Source organism: Dipodomys ordii, unplaced genomic scaffold (genome assembly GCF_000151885.1).
Source record: "Dipodomys ordii isolate 6190 unplaced genomic scaffold, Dord_2.0 Scaffold59, whole genome shotgun sequence".
In the NCBI taxonomy this organism is placed as follows: domain Eukaryota; kingdom Metazoa; phylum Chordata; class Mammalia; order Rodentia; family Heteromyidae; genus Dipodomys; species Dipodomys ordii.
The window spans coordinates 10,961,906-10,984,209 of record NW_012267275.1 but is presented as its reverse complement, the minus strand read 5'-3'; positions in this window follow the sequence as shown (position 1 = coordinate 10,984,209).

Genomic DNA, 22,304 nt, shown 5'->3' with positions numbered 1-22,304 from the left:
GAGTGAGGTAGAATCTCAATATATTTTTTATTTGTATTTCTTTTATGACCAGTGATATTGAGCATTTCTTCATGTGTCTATTGGCCATTCTTATTTTTTCTCCAGAGAGGTCTCTTTAATTCTTTAGCTCACTTATTAATGGGTGGTTGTTCCTTTGGGAATTTGTTGTTGGGGGCTTTAATATTTTGAGCTATAAGTATATTTTTGATATGAGTCCCTTGTTTGTTGTTTAGCTAGTGAAATCTTCTCCCAATCTGCTTATCTTGCTAGCTACAGCCTTTGCCATGCAGAAGCTCTCCAGGTTAATGCAATTCAATTTATCCACCCTTTCATTTGTTGTGTTTCTTCCATCTTTATTTAGAAAGTTTCAACCTGTTCCGAGGACTCTTAGTGGATCCCCTATCCTTCCTGCAGGGTCTCTGTTTTTACCTAGAGGTCTTTGATCCATTTGGAGGTGATTCTGGTACAGGGTATTTTATCTATATTAGGCAGAATATTCTGCCTATTATTATCTCAGAAAATTGGTATTAACTTCATAAAAAAAGTATAAATTCAATTATTAGGAAACATGGTGTGCTGTATAGTAATGGAATAATCAGATGTCTATTCATAATATTTCTTGACAGGTAGATGCTTGAACTGCTCCTACCTGAAGAATATTTTTTAACTTATTTCATTGAACTTCCAAATGTTTCAAAGCACAATTTATAGCCAATGAAAAGAATATGCAAGTTCATTCACCTCCAAAATAGAAAATCCCATGGCTGAGACATGAGGGTTGAATCACAGTCCAACAACATTCCTTTGGGAATATAGAAAATTTCACATCTTTAACTTCATTTAAAAGAGACCTTCATTGTCACACACACACACACACACACACACACACACATACACTTTCAAACCTTCAAAGACAAATTCAAATCACCTTTAGTAGAATCCTTCTTGTTTTTTTAACACGTGCATAAAATTATAATTCTAAAAAGATTAGGAGAATTGGGAAGTAACTTAATTGAGCAAATGAAATTACTGGGAAAACAAATCTCAAGCACAATTAAAAATAAATATATAAATAGATAAATAATTAAATATAATTTCATGTCATATTCATGAATTGGAAACCAAGCACAATCACAAGTGGCAAAGAACAGATATTAGACATAATTTTAATTTTAACTGTACAGATAATTCCTTAAATCGAAACAAAATGTACTATCTGTAAAAAAAAAATGTTTCTTAAAATGGTGCTTTTTTTCAAGGTCACACTAGAGCTACCAGCACAACTATGTTCATTGCAACATCATTTACCATAGCTAAGATACAGAACCAACCCAGATGCCCCTGAGATAAATGGATCAAGAAAATATGGTATCTACACACAATGGAATTCTATGCTTCCATCAGAGAGAATGACATTGCTATATTCATAAAGAAATGGAAAGACTTGGGGAAAAAAAACACATTAAGTGAAGTAAGCCAGACCTAAAGAAACATAGCCTCCATGATTTCCCTCATTTGTAATAATTAGTAAGTGGCTAGGATAGTCCTAGCAGAGGATCATAATAGCTCAATATCTGTGTACATATGCATATGACCATATAAAATGATGTTAATTGAAATTAACTCCAAGACATAGAAACAAGAGGGTGCCTTGCTTGTTTTTAATTTACTATGTGAACTTATTTCTTTTTTTTAATTGTGTGAACAATTATTTCTTTTTTTCTTTCTTTTTTTTTCTTTTATTTTCTTGTTTTTTACTTTTCCTTGGTTTATCCCTGTTAGTCACTGTTTTTGATTCTGGTACCCTACATCTTGCATATATGCTTATCTGATTTGGGGAATGGAACAGGCATTGCAAAATTGTGTACCAAGGACAAAAAGTGAACCAATGCAACAGTGATACTAACAAGACGCTGCTGTCCGAAATGAAATTTAAAATTTGGGTGGGAGGACCTGGATGGGGAGGGAAAGTGGGAGAAAAACAAACAGGAGAGGGGGTAACAACATTCGAAAATAAATGTACTCATTGCCTTACTTATATAACTGTAACCACTGTGTTACAACATCTTCACAATAAAATTATTTTAAATGGTGTTTTTGATGAGGAAACTCATCTAAGTTAGATGAATTAATATACAGCACAGATTAAAATGTGCAACACTAACAAAATTAATTATGAATGGGCCAAAGGGGTAGCAAAGGCAAATTCAGATTTTTTTAAACTGTGTAAATGTTAATGAAGGAAAAGTTCTGATAAACTTTTTACAATGATGATAAATGTTAAATTCTGCCATTAAGGAAAATATAATTGCCATATTAAGTTAATTATGAAGTGACTACTTGCTTGATGAGAAATATCATATAAAGTTTCAAATTTAAACAAAAATTAAAATTACATAAAAGTATCTTCTCTTCCACCATTTATTTTCTGTTAGGGCAAAACCTGTAGTTCATTGCCTTAAATTAGGTTTTCCTTTCTTTTTCTGTTTAGTAAAAGTTTCTCTAAAAAGCTGTAGATTTCTATCTATACCATGTGCAATGATATAATATTGAGGAAATTAGTTCACTACTCTGTAACTACTTATTATAAATCTATTTATAAATTACCTCACAAAATATTTTAAAATTTAAAAAAAATACTAAAAAGGAAACAATACTTATAATCATATAAAACATTTTTATGTTATATAATGTGTTTACTAGGTGACTTTTAACATATGATTACAATTCTTCTTTTAGCAATAATCCAGACTCATGGCAAAATGATTCAATTTTAACTGTTTATCATATCCTTTATGCATCATAATTATATATTGTCAATTATGAGTATCTCAATAGCAAATTGTGAGTTGTATCACAGTCCCTTTATCCTTCCAGTATAGGATTTATATTTGGATTTTAAAAGAGCTATTTTCTTTTTCCTTTTCTTCTTCCTTATTTTTTTTTAATTTGTGGTGCCAGACCTGGGGCTTAAACTAAGAAACTAGGTGCTATCACATAGCTTTTCCACTCTAGTACTTGAGCCACCACTCTACTTCCATAATTTGGGCAGTTAATTTGAGATAGTATCTCATGTGCTTTTCCTACGTGGGCTGTATTTGAACTATGATTCTCTGATTTCAGCCTCCTGGGTAGCTGGGACTGCAAGAGTAAGCCACCATTGCCCAATAAGTTCTTCCTATTTTTTTTACCACATTTTTTATTTTGTTCATATATTGCTTTCTAAATTTTCGTTAATGTGTTATTTGTTTATTCTTGGAATTACTAACTACTTTGAGACAAGTATAATGACTTCTGGCATTTCATATATTTTCTTTTGTTGACTCATTTGGGGTTATTTTATTTGTATGTTCCTTGGTATGTATAATAATTTCCAAAATTCTTGTAATCTCTGAGTCCTTATGTCCACGCTTACACACTGGTGAAGCCATCATGTTTTCCTCAATTTTACGTACTTCCTTTGTAAATAACCAGCTTTCACTCTTGCTACTCTGCTGTAACTCTAATCTCATCAGCTAGTAATTTTCCTAGGCCGAGAAACCTTGTTTTCTGGTGTACACATGGATGATTTCTATCTGTGATGTAAACTCAGTAGTGGCAGCATACTTTTTCCTAGTATCTGGCAAGAGGAAAAACTAATAGTTGAGTTCTGCAAACAGACTCAGCTCCTAGGTAAATTCTACAACTCCCATTAATATAACTCAGATATGATATATATATATATATATATATATATATATATATATATATCCCATAGTTAAGAGTAGTTTTTTTTTAATTTTTGGGGTATTTCTGTGTACGGTCACCTTCCTTCCTGGCATGGATCTGGATTTGGTCTAGGTAGCTGGATAAAACACTGTTAAAACTGCATGGATTTACAGAATGAGTTCTTGCATTTTTCTGTAATACACAGTTTTGTATTGATCCTCCCTGTGAAAGGTGTTGAAGTGATTATCATGTTGGCAAAGAGTATGTTAAAACTCCCAGCATTGTCTTGATAGTTTTAAGCAGTGAGGCTATCTACTTAACCCAGCCAAGAAGCATTTCATGTTGAGTCTGTAGGTGATCAGATGTGCTGTGTATTAGTTGGTGTCATAGATCTTTGGAACAGCTGGAAGTATGGTATATTTGCATTATATCTGCATGTTGGTCTCTGTGAGCAGAGCTTCTTGCTTGCTTTTTAGCCCTAAGAGATTTGTTTTTCCTTAACATCCTGGTAGATAGGGAACACAGTAGGCTTTCTGGAAAGTGTCTCAGAGTAATACAGAAGCTAGGTATCTGCTTCCAATATAATCTTTTCATTTTGGAGGAGATGTGCCCTCTGGAGATTTCTTTTGGCCTATCATAGGTCAATAAACTAATGGAGAAAAGGTGGAGTGATACAAGCCTGTTTTAAAGAGGTATTTTGTTTTTCAAATTGATGGATCATGCCTATGACTCAGTCTTTTCCACACATTTTAGGGATTTTACCAAAATGTTACAACTTATGGATGGTCCCTTAATTATTTTTCTGTGTGGGAGAACAAAGACTGATATCTCTCATTAATCCTTCTGAAAGGTATTCCTCCTTCATTAATGTCGGGTCTTCATCCATCCCATGAAAGACAGACTGTCCAAGGAAAGGTAAGTGAGGCTGCTAGCCCATTCCCCAGGCTCTCTTAGCCCAAGAGACAATCAGACCCAGCAGGGAATCAAGTCAAGCAGAAAAAACTCATTTATTAATACAGAGCAAGCCCTTTTTAAAGCAAAAAAGAGCGGGTGGCATGGTAGGGGAGGAAAAGGAACCAATCACTGTCAAGGTCACATCCTGTCATGCACCTAAGCTTCCACTGGCTGGTTATGCACTGAATGTAAAGCAAATTGAGCTCTACCCATCAACTCCCTCTTAGCTGCCCATGTGCTCTACAAATTAAGTATTGATTTTTTTTAATTTTTAAGTATATCTATTTTATTGTAAAATACTATGCAGAGGGATTACACTTAATTGAGTAAGGTAATGAGTACATATCCTATCGAGCGTTGTTACCTCATCTTATGTTTTCCCCTACCATTCCTTCATTCCCCACTTCCCCAGCTCTTTGCTCCCTGGCCCCGAAATTGTAAAGTTCGTTTTCAACATAGTGTCTTGTACATCTCGTTGTTACAATGGGTCATCATGTATCCTTATTTCAGCATTTTGTTATTTCCCTTCTCCTCCCCAAATTAGGAAAATGTATATACAAGATGAAGGACACTGGAATCAAATACAGTGAAAACAGGGGTTATACAAAAACAAACAAAAAACTCACATATTACATTAAAAATAACAGGAAGAAAGATAAAACCTCTTGTGTCCCTAACTTGGGGTTCATTTTGCTTTACATCATCTTATATCGTCATATGTACATAGCTTTTGACCTTTTCTGCTTCTGCTAGACATACACTATTTATTGCAGATAAGGAAAACAATGGGACCTATGTTTCTTTGGGCCTGGCTTACTTCACTTAATATAATTTTCTCCAAGTCTTTCCATTTCCTAACAAATGGAGTGATGTCATTCTTTCTGATGGAGGCATAGAATTCCATTGTGTATATATTCCACATTTTCTTGATCCATTCATCTACTGAGGGGCATCTGGGTTGGTTCCATATCTTGGCTATGGTAAATAGTGCTACGATACACATAGTCATGCTGGTAGCTTTAGTGTGGTCTTGTTTGTGATCATTTGGGTAAATGCCTAAAAGTGGGATTGCTGGGTCATAGGGGATTTCTCTGTGGAATCATTTAAGGAACCTCCATACTCCTTTCCAAAGTGGTTGAACAAATTTACACTCCCACCAACAATGCAGTAGGGTTCCCTTCTATCCACATCCCCTCCAGCATCTGTTGTTATTAGAGTTCTTGATTATAGACATTCTAACTGAGGTGAGGTGGTATCTCAATGTTGTTTTGATTTGCATTTCTTTTATGGCTAGAGAGGTTGAACATTTATTCATGTGTCTATTGGCCATTCCTATTTCCTCTTTGGAGAAGTTTCTCTTTAAGTCTTTAACCCACTTATTTATTGGGCAGTTGTTTCTTTGAGAATTTCTTGTTGGGGGATTTAATGTTTTGAGTTCCAAGTATATTTTAGATATGAGACCCTTATCCATTCTATAGCTAGTTAAGATCTTCTCCTAATCCGTGGTCTTTCTGTTGATCTTGCTAGCTATGTCTTTTTCCATGCAGAAGCTCTACAGTTTCATGCAATCCATTTGTCCAACCTTTCATTTGATTGGTTGTGTTTCTGGGTCTTTATTAAGAAAAATTTGGCCTGTGCCACGGAGCCTTAGAGTTTCTCCTATTCCTTCCTGTAATGTTTTCAGGGTGTCTACTTTGACTTCGAGGTCTTTGATCTTTTGGAGTTGATTCTGGTGCAGGGTGATATCTAAGGATCTAGCTTTAGTTTTCTGCAGGTCTTTAACCAATTTTGCCAGCACCATTTACTGAAAAGACTGTCTTTCTTCCATTCTATATTTTCAGCTCCCTTAACAAAGATTAGGCAGCTATAGGTCTCTGGGTCCATTTCTGGTTCTTCAGTTCTATTTCATTGGTGCGCAGGTCTGTTGTGCCAATTCCAAGCTGTTTTTATTAGTAAGGCTTTGTAGTAAAGTTTGAAGTTTTGTATTGATATTCCTCCAACACTTTCTTTCAGCTAAGGATTGTGTTTTGCTGTTCGGGGTCTTTTATTGTTCCATATGAATTTTTGGGTTGCTTCTTCTATTTCATTGAAGAATGAAGTTGGGATATTGATTGGTATTGCATTGGATTTGTAGATAGCCTTTGGCAGTATTGCCATTCTCACAGAGTTTGTAAATCTTGAAGCCTCCGTCATTGAAATGTACTTTTCCTTGCCTTAATCAAGTAAATGAATCACAGTAAAATATCAGTTTTTGGAAGGAAATGTAGAACCTTATGTGAAATATAACAGAAACCAAACATTATCATTTTCCCCAGTGCATTTGGTCAGGTTATTTGAATTAAGAGACGACCAAATGTACCTTTCCATTTTAGCAAATATTTTGAAGATAGGGCTAACCTTTAAAACACTTAAAACTTTTTAAATAACCCCTTGGATGAAATAATTGTCTTTAAGGCAACCATTTACCTTTGATGTGTCTGATTTCAGAGTTTGTACTCCTTTCTCTTTTTTAAATTTTATTTTAGTGTAAAGCTGCTGTACAGAGGGGTTACAGTTACATGAATAAGGTAGTGAGCGCCTTTCTCTTTGAGCATTTTTATCCCCCCTCCTTTGTTGTTTTCCCACTATCTCTGCCTTCTCCACCTCACTCCTCCCTTATGCCCCCAAAGTTGCAAAGTTCATTTCCAACATAGTGTCTTAGGAGTATCATTATATCAATGGGTCATCCTGTGACCTTGTTTCAGTGTTTTGTTATTTTCCTTCCTCTCCCCAAATTAGTGAAATGTATACAAGATGCAGGGTACCAAAATCAAACACTTTAAAACATGATATCAGAATGTTAATATCATGGATGTATATCAGATTGTGTTTAAGGAAATCAGAATCTATTTACCTTACCTTTTCTTTTTTTTTATTTAGTAATCTAACAAAGACATGATTATATTGTATGGTCTACCTCACGCCTCTGCTCTTTATTTTCCACTGCTAGTCCTGAGGCAGACTTGCCTGTTCCACTGCAGTGATCATGTCTTATGTACACTTTCTCTCACAATACAAAATCCAGCTTGTGTAGTGTCGAGATGAAGAAATGGTTTAACCACATTTAACACTTGATTTCCTGCTGATGTTAATGAAAGCTATTGAATGAATGTTTTGTTTGTGTTTTAGGCAATTACTTTCATAAATATATTAGGAAACTTTCAATTTAATAAGATAAAATTGCCAGATATTATAGTAGAAATTTGTTTTTGTATTATATATAAAAATCTATATGCAATAGGAAAAAATTAAAAGTTACTGATGGCAGATGAATGCTATTTTCCATACTTAGTGTTTAATAAATAGATTTTAAGTGTGGGTGAAATGTAGACACACTGTTATCTTTAAATATCCAAAGCCACCCTCACTCTGTTCATGTGTCTATGTGATATATATGTGTATGTGTGTATATATATACATATATAAGTATATCTATATCTATCTATTTATATAGATAGATATAGATAGATAGATAGACAGACAGATAGATAGATAGATAGTATCCTGGAGTGTAGACTCAGGGACTAGATAGTCTTTGAGCTTTTCTGCTCAGTTCTAACACTTTATCAGTTGAGCTACAAGTCCACATATTGCATTTTGGTAGTTAATTGGAGATAAGAATCTCATGGACTTTCCTGTCTAGGCTAGCTTTAAACCATTATCCTCAGATCTCAGCCACCTGAGTAGCTAGACTTACAGATATGAGCCACCAGCATCAACAATCTGTTCATTTTTCAGAAGAGAAAATAAAGTTTCAGATACACCAAAAGCTTTTACTGTGCACATATCTCCAAATTAATCATGCAAATTATAAAAATAACATTCTAAATATGAGCAATTTCAGTGTAAATATAAATATAATTTAAATATAATTCCCCATGAAAGGAAGCGAACGTGTTTAATAGTTATAAAATTATTCATCATGTGTATATGTATACATGATGTTAGTTTTTTCTCTTATCTAGGCAAAATCTTCAAAATATATGTAAATTAGTATTTGAGTAAAATAAATTTAAAAATCTATTTAAAATTGAATTTAAATGTTACATGTTGTTCATTGAATAATATATGATATAATACATGATATATGATATGAAGTAATGTTAAAGTACGATATGAAAACAAGACTTACTTATAATCTCTTTCACAGACATATGTGTGAGTGTGTGTGTGTGTGTGCATGCATGTGTGTATGTGTGTTCAGAATAACTACTTCAAAGAGTTTGGGAGAGGTCAGGTAGACAAACTGTATAATGCTGGTTCCAATATTTTAATAAGTGAAAATAAAATTTTCCCCTTTTAAATTTGTATTGAGTATTTCAATTAGACTATCAAATACAAAATAACACAAACTTTTATGTACAGCAATAGATGTAGCACTCATCCTTAATGTTCATGACACATCTTAAATTAGAATTTTGAGGTAATTTTCAGTGTGAACACTAGCATGCAACATTAATCAGCATTTGATTTATTAAATGCAAATATCTTTGGAATTTTTCCATAGCATGGATATAAACCAGGACTCTTCTAACTATTATGTTCTTAAGATATCTTAAGGTCTAATGTGGATATAGATTCTAGGGCTGCTGTCAAGCTGAATATATAATAAATATGTTTAGCCATTGATAGAAAGAGAGATGACATATACATCATATTTTCCTATGAATGAAAATAGGTAGATATAGTCTACAGTTCTGTTATTTGTACATACAAGTTCTCATTTAAAGTTGATCCAAAATGAATTTTGAGAGTATGTATTTATTAATGGATTTTGTTCAGTTTTGGGGGTGGTAGGCCATTCAATAGACAATAGCTTAAATGGCATTGGAAAATACAGGCTTTGAATGTTATGCTTATTCATGCTATGGCTTTGCTACAGCTCTCTCATTTTGGGTATATAATACAATTCAGCACCCTGGCTAGACTTTACCATTATAATAAATTCCTTGACCCTTCCTTCACAAAAAGCAGAATTCCTTTCTGCTACTGTAAATGATAAGATATAAAAGTTTGAATGACAGAAAATAAATAACATCAAACAAAATCTTACACAGTCTTTTGGCCAAATATTTTAAGCACAATTTTAAATTGTACTTCTACTAAATAATTTATCCCCTAATTGAAAGTCTGAATTTTATAACAATACTTTCAATCCTTAGTCTCCATTCAAATTTTCTTTTATCATTTTTATATACAGAAAAATTACTTTGTCTTGAATATTACTTTGCATTCTTAAACTTTTTTGACAATCTCCCCAGTTTCTTTTTTAAAAAAAGCTTTAAATGCAAGGAAATATGTAAAATAAATTTTGTCTTTGAGATCATTCCTTTTCCACGTAGAGATCTTTCCAGAAATAATAGCAGTTTCCACTTACTGATATGATTTTATTTATTGTCTTCTAACACTCAAATGTCCACTCAGAAAATTTCAAACTATAAAAAAAACATAAAAAGGCTAGGAAGGTGGCTCAGTGGTAGAGCGCTTGCTTTGCTTGCCTGAGGCCATGGGTTCGATTCCTCAACACCACATAAGCAAAAAGAAAAAAAGCCGGAAGTGATGCTGTGACTCAAGTGGTAGAGCACTAGCCTTGAGCTGAAGAGCTGAGGGACAACGCCCAGGCCCAGAGTTCACGCCCCACGATCGGACCTCCTCCCCCCCAAAAAAACATAAAACAGTTTCCTTCAGAATAAAATGTATGCTTATATATAATCCATACACACAGATATACATATACATGCATTCATGTTCCAAGGTATACCCAGAATATATATTCATGAATCTTATAAATATACATTCATGTGAACTATTTAAACTTTTAATGTATTTTCTCTACTTTTCCACAATGTAATGACTTTGCGTGACTCTTTCATATAAACAACACAATGAGGACTCATGACATTATAAAATCTCAACCCTAGAGACTATTGCAAATATTTCTCTATTACTTTGAAGGAATTGACAGCTATTGGACTACAATTAAATTTAGGTAGAAATTGAAAGATGGTATTTCAGGTTCTCAATATCAGAGTGTATAGACTAAATATGATAATCAAATCCTGAATTAAATTTTGGGTTAGATTGGTAGATATGTTAGAGAATAGAAAATCAGGTTGACATTTTATCAGTAACTTCTCATCGGAACTATTTTACTCCACATTGCTCACATTCATCTTGCTCTTCTACCAAGGGAGATCACAGGATAGAAAACTAATATTAGTGATACAAAAGGCAACATACTTATGTAGGAAGGTCAGCAAAAATTTCCTCTTGCAAACAGTCAGAGAAAGCCTTTACCTATGTAAGCAACTACAGTGGACTATATTGAGTTATTAGGAACATTCTGTTATCAATATTCTTCTTTTTATTATTATTTATTTTATTTTATTGTAATGGTGATGTACAGAGGGGTTGCAGTTACACAAGTAAAGAAATTAATACAATTCTTGTCCAACATTGTTATTCCCTTTTCATTTTCTCCTGCTATTCCTCTCTTCCTCAATTTTCTTCTTTACAAAGATTCCTTAATTTTAATGTGTTTTTTATTGTAAAAATACTGTACAGAGGGGTTAGAGTTACATGAGCAAGGTAATGAGTACATTTCCTATAGAGCATTGTTGCCTCCTCCTTTGTTTTTCCCCTACCATCCATTCCTTCTCACCTCCCCAACTACTCCCCTCTCCAAAGTTGTAAAATTCATTTTCAACATAGTGTCTTGTACATCTCATTGTTACAATGAGTCAACCTGTATCACTATTTAAGCATTTTTAATGTGCTTTATTACTTTCCTTACTACTCATCTCTTTAGTCTCCTTTGACTAGGATACCTGTATATATGGTTCCAATTACTAAAATATCTTTGATAACATATGAACAATAAATTCATTTATTATCAAGAAAAGGGGTTCGTAAGATCAGCATCTTGCAAGCAAAGCTTTTTTTTCCAGTCCAGCATTAAATTCAAGGTCAGGGCACTGTCCCTGAGCTTCTTTTGCTTAAGGCTAACTAAAAAACATAAAATAGTTTACTTCAGAATAAAATATATACTCATATGCACATATGTACACACAGACATACATATGCATTCATTCATATTCCAAGGTATATCCAAAATATATATTCATGAATCTTATAAAATATAATACACATTCATATGCACTATTTAAACTTCTAATGTATTTAATTCAATTTTCCACAATGCAATGACTAGGATTACAGCTGTGAGCCACTTGCTCCCAGCTCAAAACCTTCCTAAAATCATTTGTTTTACATAACATTGAATCTAGCCCATATCATACTGTTAAGACACAGATGCAGCTATTTTCTTTTAATTATTTTAATTATTTCTTTTAATTCTTATAGATCTGTGCATGTCTGACTGCTAATCTTTTCATATACATTTTCTACTTTATTGCACATATTCTTTTTCTCAGATTTTAACAGTGTAGCCACATTCTGTTTCTTTTCTAATGTAAGTACAACTTAGGCTTTAATTATATTTGAAATCTGTAAAATGCATTCTAATTTTCAATTTAACAGTAATGTCAGATTTTGTAGCTTAATCTATTGTGATCAACTCTTAAATAATTTAGTTTAATAGCCTGGCATTGGTGGCTCAAGCTTGTAATCCTACCTACTCAGGAGGCTGAGCTCTGAGGATTGTAGTTGGAAGCCAGCCCAACCAGGAAAGTCTGTGGGACCCATGTCTTCAATAAACTACTCCAAAAAAGAAGAAAAAAAAACTAGAAGTGGCTCTGTGGCTCAAGTATTAGAGCACTTGCCTTGAGCAAAAAGAAGTTTATGGATAGCACCCATGCCAAGAGTTCAAGCCCCAGGACTGGGAAAAAAAAGTTTAAGAAAAATCCTAATAAATATTTCTTCTTCAGATCAAGCCCATAGTATAAAATTCCCCATGGCAATATATGACTTCACATAAAATCACACCAAATGTAAAGGAAAGACTTGTTTAAAGATGTTAATGATCCTTGAGACAATCACACTGATTGCCTCTGATTATTTAAGTATTGAATAAGACTGTTTATTGAAGTATTACCATTGCAATGTGTTTCTTACACATAACACTGTGGTACTTTATTTTGTTCCATAAGTTTAGATGTCTGAATAAAGAAACTTGTCAGGATTGGTTGGTAAAATTAGGTAATTTACCCTTGCTATTTCATCAGTCCAATTGCACTAAGGTATCTTGTCCATTAAACATACATAAGATGTTTTACTAGTGATCTTTCACATAATTTGTAACACTAATCCTTCAGTGTTGCTTTGAGAAATGTGGCAATATTGATTGAAAAGCATACATGCTTACCTGCTTTGAATTTCTACCACAAAAATTCATTTCAGTGGAGAAGTACATTTTTTACAGCACTGTTCACCAGCCGTTTCTCTCATATAATAAGTACTTCAAACTATCAAAATACAAAGAAATAACTGCTTATCTACCTTCTAACCTCCTATTAGTAAACCTCATAAAATGAAGAAAAATTACTAGCTGGAAAATCCCCTTACCTTTTCCTTTATAAATATAATGCATAATGAAAAATTAACAAAATATTGCTATAATTTAATGCTTACTTATTGATAAATATTGTTTACAATTTCCACTTTAAAATAACTTCTAATTCTTAAAATATTAAAGGAAATTAGTTTTATTATGCCACTCAGGAACAGTTTTACTTTATTTTAAAGTAATCTTCAGTGTTGATTACAATCTTGAGTGAGATAATTTTTTAAATAAAATAAAAAGAAATTCATGTATTTTGAGATTAAATGTCAGAGATATTAACAGTCAGACTCATTTGTATATCGGTTTTTCTTAAATAGCCCATTTATAAAGGTAATAGAGGTAATACAAAATGAAAAAGTATAATAAAATAATTCCTAGGTTTAGGAATAGACAAATCAAGTTGTATTCACTACTGATATTTGATATTTTGCAGGGAGATGGTGGCTCATTTCTAATTACTTAAGAGACAAAGATTGATTATTACATTTCAAAGTCAGCCTTGAGTAAAAAAAGTTCATGAGACTCTTATCTCCATCATTGCCCCCACACACACATACACACAAAAAAAGAATTAAGAAGTGGAGTTGTAACTCAAATAAGAAAGCATTAGCCTTGAGCTAATAAGCTCAGGGACAACATCCAGGCCCTGAGATCAAGCCCCAGGACTAGCACCTGTACACAAACATACTTCAATCATTTGACTAAGAAGACTGTATATCAAATTTCTATTAATGAAGGTCATTGAACTTATGCAAAGAAGAAATTGAGCAGGTGGAGTCTTTTGAGGAACCTCCATACTACTTTCCAATGTGGTTGAACAAGTTTATACTCCCTCAACAATGCAGTAGGATTCCCTTCTGGCCTCATCCCCTCCAGCATCTGTTGTTATTAGAGATCTTGAATATAGCCAGTCCAACAGGGGTGAGGTGGAATGTTGTTTGAATTTGCATTTCTTTTATGTCTAGAGAGGTTGAGAATTTCTTCATGTGTCTATTGGCCATTCTTATTTCCTCTTCAGAGAAGTTTCTCTAAGTCTTTAGCCCACTTATTTATTGGGTAGTTGTTTCTTTGAGGATTTGTTGTTGATATTGCTCCTGTATGACCCAGCAATTCCACTTTTGGGCATTTACCCAAATGATCATCAACAATACCATACTAAAGCTACCAGTAAAACTATGTTTATTGCAGCACTATTTACCATAGATGCCCCTGAGTAGATGAATGGATCAAGAAAATGTGGTATATATACACAATGGAATTCTATGCCTCCATCAAAAAGAATGACATTGCCCCATTAGTTAGAAAATGGAAAGACTTGGAGAAAATTATATTAAGTGAAGTAAGCCAGGCCCAAAGTAACATAGGTCCTATGGCTTTCCCCTTATTTGCAAGTATATGCCTGGGATAAGCAGAAAAGCTCAGATATGATGATGTTAAGTTAAATGAACCCCAAGATAAGGAAACAAGTTGTTTTTTTTCTTCCTTGCTATATTTTCTAACTTATTTATAAGGTACAGTGTCATTTTTTTTGTTGCTTTGTATGTCCCTCCACCATGGAATAACCCCTGTTTTCACTGTATTTGATGTTGGTATAATTTAGGGAGGAGAAGGGGAAAAACAAAATGTTTAAACAGGGATACAGATTGTCCCATTGCAACAATGAACTGTACAATACACTATGTCGAAAAACAAACTTTACAATTTAGGTGGGGGGGTGGAGGGTGTAGTTGAGGAGGTGGGCGGGACAGGATGGTAGGGGAAAATCAAAGGAGGAGTCAAAAATGCTGGATAAGAAATGTTACTCAATACCTTGCTCATGGAACTGTAACCCCTCTCAATAAAAAGCTTATTAAAAATAGAAATTGAGCATATCATTAGAAAGATCAAATCCCTCCCCAAGTGACTAACAATTATACTTGTACAGTTAGGAGTTTAAATCTGTGTTGAATGAAATCAAGATATATAACAATTTGTAGAGTATGAAAAAATAGAATAGTAATTCTGAAAATCATTAAAGGTCTAGGTGTAGTTGATGTTATGATTAAGATATAAAATGACAATTTGCTTAATTGCTAACAGTTTAATTAAATTGATGAAATGTTTTGTGGGTACAAAGCAATACAAAAATATGCTAAAGTTTAACTGAAATCAACAAGTTTTGTTCATATTATAGCTGTCACTTGGCAACTGTATGGCAGTAGACTGCCTTGTGTTACTCTCCATGACAGAGTTCCTTGATCTTCAAAATAAAAATAGAAAGGATATTAGTTAGATTGAGTTAATTCACTTCACAGGGTAAGTATTATGTAACTGTTAAATCAAAATAAGCAAAAGAAGATAGGTCTCTCCCAGATAAAATATATAGACAAAATATGTACTAAGAAGTATGATCAGATCAGTTACTTAATGCAAGAATAGCCAATGAACATTTTTAAAACAAAGAATGATAAAATAGTCTAGAAGTTTTCGGATATTGTCGCTTGACCATCCAGGGATGAGCTGAAGAATTTTTTAATGAGTTTCTATGATGAAAAAAAAATGTCTTCTTGCCTTTCTTGCATAAATGTGGTCAAAAGGGGTCTGTGGGTTTTGCTTGTTAATTTGCTTAGGGCACATTCTTTGAAAAAATTAAGAACCAACTGACATCCATCACCAGAGGGAAGTGAGACTTTGAGACCACCTGCTACTGACTTTGACACATCAATGCCAACCTTTTGGAAAGAGTCTAAGCCACAGGGGGTGGTGGCCAGGTGTGTTGGCATATTTTGCCACTTCATTTCTATGTTTGATCTGATTAAAGTGCAAGTAGGTTATTTTAGGAATTTTTAGTTTTTGCTAAATGCATTTCGAAAAGTATGTTCACTGGTTATTCATGGAGAAAAAGTTTTAAAAATGGCTTCACTAAAGAAAAGTTTTGATAAATGCCTATTTTTGTTAGCTTTAAGAACTTTCTTTCCAAGTAGTTATGTTCATTCTCTCCCTTTTATCTCTCTGATCATACTTGTCAGACAATATTTTAGTACTGGTCATTCTAAGCACAACTCCGTAAAGGTTAAAGCCCTATTACGTTTTATGCCTGTTTTACAATTTATTAGAAACATGTTGTGGGTGGGGTATGTTAACCCACAATGGAAAGCTGTGTGCGTTGATGACTATTAATCTGTTAGTAGATTTTCTTCTGTAATAAATACTAACAATAAGCATCTTGTATTCAAATAGTAACAATACACACATTTTACTGAGCCATGCTCTGTTACCCTATTACTCTATCCAAGTTCAGTGAAGTTTGATGTTAAAAGAAAAGGCCAATGCTGGAGGAGCTAGTGGCTTATGCCTGTAATCCTGGCTACTCAGAAGACAGAGATTTGAAGATCCCAGTTCAAAGCCAGCCCAGGTAGGAAAGTCTATGAGAATCTTATTTCCAATTAATTGCCACAAAAGTCCGAAGTGGCACAGTGGCTCAAAGTGGCTGTGAGCTAGCTGTGATCAAAAAAGTTCAGGAACAGCACCCAGGCCTTGAGTTCAAGCCCATGACACACAGATAAAATACCAAAGGGAAAAAAATTGAAAAGACCAAAAAGGTCACTACAGTTTTGGAATACATATGCCATTAGTGTTTCTCTGTGAAATGGGCTTTCACCAAAGATGCTCTAAGATTTTTTAGGTGGTGAAGAACCTTAACAAGTGAAATAGAACTGTGCCTCCGCCTCCATAGAGAACAACTTTCCCAAGTAATAGCCAGGTGTCAAGGTACAAAGTCAGCCCTTGTGATACATCTTCACATTGAACCCACTGAATTGAGAAAATGAATAATGAAATAATTATCTATGGTAATAAATATAGATCATTTCATTTAATAAATAAGGTTACAATATAATTCTCTTTCGAAAATCAAGCCTTCATCAAGTGGCAGAACTTGAGTGGGAAATAGGGCCTACGTTCCTTGTTCTCTTCTGTTTTCTTCCTCTATTGATCTGGCTGAGGCTACTGATATTAGATTCTCCAAATATCCCTGTAATTGAAAATGGTTGTAACTATCATTGTTCTCATATAACTATCATTTTATTTACATATCTTTTCATATCAAAAGCTACATTCCATTGTATATAAAGTAGTGTATTTTAAAAAATCAAGCTATCTTTGAAATTTTGTTCCTTTTAGTTTTCTCCATTTCAATAAATAGTATTTCCCTATGTTAACAGAAGCTCAGGTCAAATATCAAAGAGGTGACTTTGAGTTTTCTTTTTCTTTCAAATTCAATCTTATTATCTTATTATGGCAGCATACCACAATTGTTTTAGTTTTAGGGAGCAGGGGAGAGAGAGAGACAGAGAGACAGAGAGAGGTAGGGGAAAGGAGAGAGAAAACTCAACATTTAACACAGAGAACAGTATGGAAGAAATGTAAATATCCCTTATTAATGAGTCAAATTAGAATATTAAGGAAAACACTATTAGAAACATTCATATTTGTTTCAAGACATATATTATTTAAACTGAGATAAGGCTGAACAACCATTACTAATACAAGACATGATAACTGTAATGATACATAGGATGGGAATCATACATAGATTTCTATGAATAAAGAATATTCACTGAAAGTTAGCCAATGTAATGGTTCTCTAAGCATTCATGGCATTGTGAATTACCAAGCTTGTGGGACTAAACAGAACTTCTGTTTAGTACATTTTACACAGCTCTCCTGTGCTGAGTATTTATTTTTGTGGAAGTGCATATATATATATATATATATATATATATATATATATGTTTGTTTCATTAAAATATTTTAAAATTTGTGAAAAATTATCACACACTGAACAAGCTTATTTTTATTCTATAAACTAAGTAAGTATGTGAATTTTTTAGGAAAAAAAACTGACTTACCAAACCTTTCAGGGCAAATTATATCACAATAATAAACTGCTACTGAGAAAGGAAAGAAGAACATTATTTTATAATTGCATATATTTATTCAGAGAAAATAATTTTATGACATAGTTTGGATGTTTATTCATCATTTCACTATAACTAAAATGCTTTGTAAACATAATAGAAAGCAATAATTTAAAAAGTAATTTTAGTGAGAAGGATAGTATATAATAAATTGTAATCAGATAAAAATGAAGAGAACAAGTGAAGCTTATAATCACATAAATAAAATCACATGAATATTGATGCAGATTACAATCATATATACATATTTTTTAGGATGAAGATAAAGTCCACAACAATTTCTTTTTTATTTTATTTTATTGTAAAAATTCTGTACAGAGAGGTTACAGTTACATGAGTAAGGCAATGAGTACATTTCTTGTCGAGCATTGTTACTCCTTCCTTGTTGTTCTCCCACTATCCTTTCCCTCCCTCCACCGCTTTAAGTTTTTTGGGTTTTTTTTTGGTCGGTCGTGGGGCTTGAACTCTGGGCCTGGGTGCTTCAGCTCAAGGCGAGCGCTCTACCGCTTGAGCCACAATGCCACTTCCAGTTTTCTAGTGTTTGTGTGTGTGTGTGTGTCTGTATATATATATGTGTGTGTGTGTGTGTATATATATATATATATATAATTGGAGATAAGAGTCTCGCAGACTTTCCTGCCCAGGCTGGCTTTGAACCTCAATCCTCAGATCTCAGCCTTCTGAGTAGCTAGGATTACAGGCATGAGCATATGGCGCCTGGTTATACCGCTTGAAGTTTTAAAGTTCCTTACCAATATACTGTCTTGTGGGTATCTTTGTTGCAATGGGTCATCCTGTGTCCTTGTTTCAGCGTTCTGATATTTCCCCCCTCCCTGTAATAGAGAAATGTATATACAAGATGCAGTGTACCAAAATCAAATACAGCAACAACGGAATATACCATTGGGGAAGAACATACAGAGGAAACCAAAAAATCGCATAGTACATTAAACACAACAACAACAACAAGTAAAGACCTCCTATGTCCACATTTTGGGATTCATTTTACTTAGCATCATCTTATATGGTCATATGTACACAGCCTTTGAGCTTTTCTGCTGATCATATTAAATTATCATTGATGTATATTAATTATTGCAGTTCAAAGCAGAAAAATCCATGAGACTCTAATTTCCAGTAAACTACTCAGAAAAAGGCAGAAGTGGTGCTGTGGTTCAAGTGGTAGAGCACTACCTTGAGCACAATGAAGCTCAGGGACAGTGCCCAGACCATGAGTTCAAGCCCCAGGACTGTTAATAATAATAATAATAATAAGCAAAAGTAAAAAGTGCAGAATTTCAGTAATATAGGAAATAATAATAATCTTATTCTAGGAATAAGCTGGTAAATATACATTATAACATGTTAATTTGTTATGAAGTCATAAGTTACATCAGTTAAGATTTTATGTGAGAAAAATAATAGAATTATGGAACACAATGAAGATTCCCAAACCAGACTCCAAGATATTCCATCACTGGATTTATAAAATTATGAATGCAGTATCATATAAATATATAATCTTTATAGAAAACTGTGAGGGAAGATTGAGTATCCACTTGAGAAGCAGCTTTAATTCATAATATCTAACAGTCATTTGTAGCTGAAGTGGCAGTATGTATTTCAAATATTGAAAAATACATTGTTCATCTTCTAGGTGAAAAAAAAGATAGCATATTTACAATAATTTGCTAGCCAAATCTTTTCAACAATTTATAAAATTAAGCACAGAAAGGTGAAATGTTTTGGGTGTTCTGTATGTGTGTGTGTGTGTGTGTGTGTGTGTGTGCACCCTTACATGTGTGTCTGTGTGTGTATGTGTACCGGCACTAAGTGTAGAGCTCAGGATCTCATGCTCTTGCTCAGCCTGCTTGCTCCTGGCTGGGCCTTTATTACTTGCCCCATGCTTCTAGACTCTTTGTTTTCTGATTAATCAAAGATAGTGTCTCATGGAATTTTCTACCTTGACCTGCTTCAAATCATGATCTGATCTCAGCTTCCAGAATTTCAGCCATAGACCATTGTTACCTACTTAGTAATTTCTGAAAATAATTATCCCACTAGACCTCCAATCTTTTCTGGTCATATAGTCAAGTCAACCATTTTGTCTAATTATATCAGATGGGAAGTGGAAACAAAGGAGGAGGCTACAATGCTTGATAAGAAATGTACTCATTATCTTGCCCATGTAATTGTAACCCCTCTGTGCAGTATTTTCACAATAAAAAATAAATAAAAAATTTTAAAAAAGGATATAATCTAATGACCCGTGGCTATCAAGTGTGCTTTGTTTTTGAAATAGCACATCATTATTTGTGCTAACTTAAAATAACCAAGAACTAATCCATGTGTCTTACATGTCTGAACCAAAGATGTTAGCTTTATAGTCTATTTGTAAATTATCTATATCCTATAGACTTTTACAGTCTGACTCTTAGTCAAATTCATTTAATTATAAATTGCTTACTATAATTCTTCCTCTTGCATTATTTGCATCATTTATAAGACTTAAAGAAGCAAAAGGTTATTCTTGTCATTAAGTGAATTATCGCCTGTTTGCATGTATTATATTTGAAATGTCTCACTGAATTGTACCCATTGGCCTCAAATTTTGGGGCTCAGACAATTCTTCCACCTCAGCCTCTTGCACAGCCAGGATTGAAGGTGTGTTAAACCATTACCAGCAACTCTTCTTTGAAAAGACATCATTTCTGACAATTAAATATTGAAACACAAACAAAATCACAGTTATACACAAGTTTCACAATTCTTTTAATCTGCTTTCTTTTTTGAAATTTGAACTTTACAGGAGGAAGCAATAGAAAAATTTTCCTTACATATTACTGTAGTTTTATGGGACTTCTCCCATTATTAATTGAATAGAAAAAATGTCTGGCTTTATCCATAGATAAGTGAACTTAATGTTTGATATAAACTGTTAATTGACAGCTCCTGTATTATAAATGACTCAGACATATCTCTGAAAATCTAATGATAAAGGAAAATTATTACATTTGGCAGAGCCATAGTGAATCTATGGGAAATGTATTGTAGCTCAATTAGATTATTGGAAATAGAAATGATTAATAGGTTTTCTTTTCTCCTTTATGACTACTTATTAAACTACACTGTTGCAGCTCATTGAGTTAATCAGGTGTCATTACTATATTGAAGTTTTGGGAGTTGAATGATGTCTGGAAAAATGTTATGACCATATCATGACCTTGATTCTATGAACAGTACATTATTTGGAAAAAATCTTTGCATGTATAATTAATGATCCTGGGATGACATGAATTCTCAATCAGATAAAAATATATGTTTGAGGGATATACATAGGCAATATGAAGATGGGCAGAAATCAAGTGATATAGACATAAACTAATACCTACAATCCCTAGAAGCTAGAGAGAAATACTGTATCCCCTTGCAGTACCAAATACTTGAGTTCTGCCTCTAGAACCACCACAAATAAATTGATGTTATCTTAAGTCACCCATACATTAATAGTCTATTGTTGTAGCCATGGGAAACTAATAAAAGGACTACATTTTTCTTTTCTTGAATGAAAAATATAATTTTCCAAAATTTAAGTAAATATGAACAAATTTGTTTATAATTGAGTTGATCAAATTATTTTTATTTCTAGTGGCACCCTTAAAATTAATATAAAAGAGTTTTGGCTGCTCAGCTTTTTTATAGAAATGCATATCCCAACTGCTTTTTTCTAATTCTCTAAGTATCAAGTACATATTAGTGTCTAAGAGAAATTTTTGCTGGAAAATTTGAATTCATCTTAACAGAGGAATAAAATAGGAGTGTCATATGCAAGAGACAAAGATCATCTATAATAATGTTAGTCCCCAATGAATGTGGCTGAAATGCAATTTGTTTATATTTTCAACATAGTAGTGAGTTTTTACAGAATTCTGTGGAGTGTTAAATGAGCCCATCCTTCATTTGCTTACTAACTCATTATTTACATGACAATAAAAAGACAAGAAAGTCATCAAAATAGTTGGGGCTATTATATTTTCTTTACTTAAAATAGTAGATATAAGAAATGAGCAGCTATCTCATATGCTTGAAATTTGACCAACAGAATGGGCACATGTGTTAAAACA